Here is a 1,851-nt window from a genome sequence, read left to right on the forward strand (position 1 = left end):
TCTCTCTCTCTCTCTCTCTCTCTCTCTCTCTCTCTCTCTCTCTCTCTCTTTCTTTTTCTATCTCTCCTTCGCCAGATGCTTTTGTGTAATGTCGTCGTCACATCAATAAATTGTCGCTGACCCCGTAATTTGTGACCGTAAAAGCGTCAATCCCACTTTGTTCACTCATGGTGGGCTTAATAGTGACAATGGCGTAACTAACTACGCATGGCATCGCGCAATAAATTTTATGACGAAGGTTTCTAATATGGAAAGAAGAAATGAGAGATGTTATGAGACGAGAGAAAAGAAATAAAATATTTTGAATGCATGAAAAAATATTTTTAAACTAGTAGCATATTTAAGACAATTAATGCGTTAGTATTATGTAACATTTGATTGTTTTATTGAATACATTGTATAGAGACGATGGTAATTTCGTAATCTCATTTGTTGCATTGAATTAAGCAAAAGTAGACCGGGCATATACGATTTCCGCCGATACCAAATGAGCTACGAAAATTTATAGAAAATTTTATAAAAGGGTAAATATAAATCGAGTCAATTCATTTAAAGGATTTGTCCTTATAGTTTTACGATCGCTAGATTTAGCAAATATAATTCATTTAAGAAGAAATTAGATCTGAAGAATACTGTTCTAAATTAAGATTTAGTGAGCGAATTCTAAATTAGATTTTAATATAATATGTGAATTATTTCAAGCCAGCCATATATTTATACATACACTTCATTACATAATATATTAGATATAAAGTAAGTAAGTTCGTAAATTCCCTGGTAATAATTTTTTAGAATATTTTTCAGAACTTTTAAAATAATTTTTTTTTAATTTTTATATAAATTTTAGCATTTATTAGAATTTTTGTAATTCTATAACTTTTTAGAAAATTTTTCAAATTTTTTGTACAAATTTTTACACTTTAGAAGTAATGAAAAAGTCTACTTTTTTTTTCTAAAATTCTTATATAAAAAAAAATTCTGACATATTCTATAAGATTTTTAAGATTTTTTTTCTCTCTGAAGAAAATTAAGATATTTTTTTCGGAAATCTACCTAATTTAATTTAAAATACAAAAACGTTCTTAAAAAAATTTTGTGATATTATTAGAATTTTTTTCATCAGAGTTCTATTATGGATTGTTTTTAAGAATTATTTTTAAATGTACATACAAGAAATTCATGTAAACATACATGTATTTCGTGAAATATTATGATTTTATTCCGATATTTGATTTATCAAAGCTAATATTCTGAATAAATTACTAGAAAAAAATATCAAAACTTTTTACTGTAATATGCTTTCAATATATACTTGAATGTCTATCACAAACTTGAGAAGAAATAAGAGCTGTCCCAAAGTAAAAAAGATGAAATTAACGAATTGAAAAAAACATACAGGAAGTAATATATAATTTATTCCAAAGTCATTGCTGCTTGGCAACCAAGTTCCGCATTCACTTCACGTTTTCTATCGCCACGTCGTGTACGTTTGGCTCGTAGATTGGTTTTTTTACTTCTTGATCTTTAATAAGTGAGGTAATTCAGTATTGATAATTTTCTTCGTCTTTCTCTTTCCACCTACAGAGTTTTTCAAAAAAAATAACAGAGGTTCTTCCTCCTAACGTTCACTCAGATGATGATCCGACGGGATCCTTCACATACCCCCGAATAAACCTCGACACACCTGATAGTCTATCCGGTGGTGGGCAGACAGATATTCCAGAGCAGGTTGCAAATCCACTGTGCATTCGAACAGTCGAGCACCGGCCTCTCACCGCGCAACGTTCCGTTCCTCTCTCGAATACGTCAACGGAACGAGCTGCAGCTCGCACTTTTCCTCGCCGTTCTCTC

This window comes from Atta cephalotes, assembly GCF_000143395.1.
Source record: "Atta cephalotes unplaced genomic scaffold scaffold00024, whole genome shotgun sequence".
Taxonomy (NCBI): domain Eukaryota; kingdom Metazoa; phylum Arthropoda; class Insecta; order Hymenoptera; family Formicidae; genus Atta; species Atta cephalotes.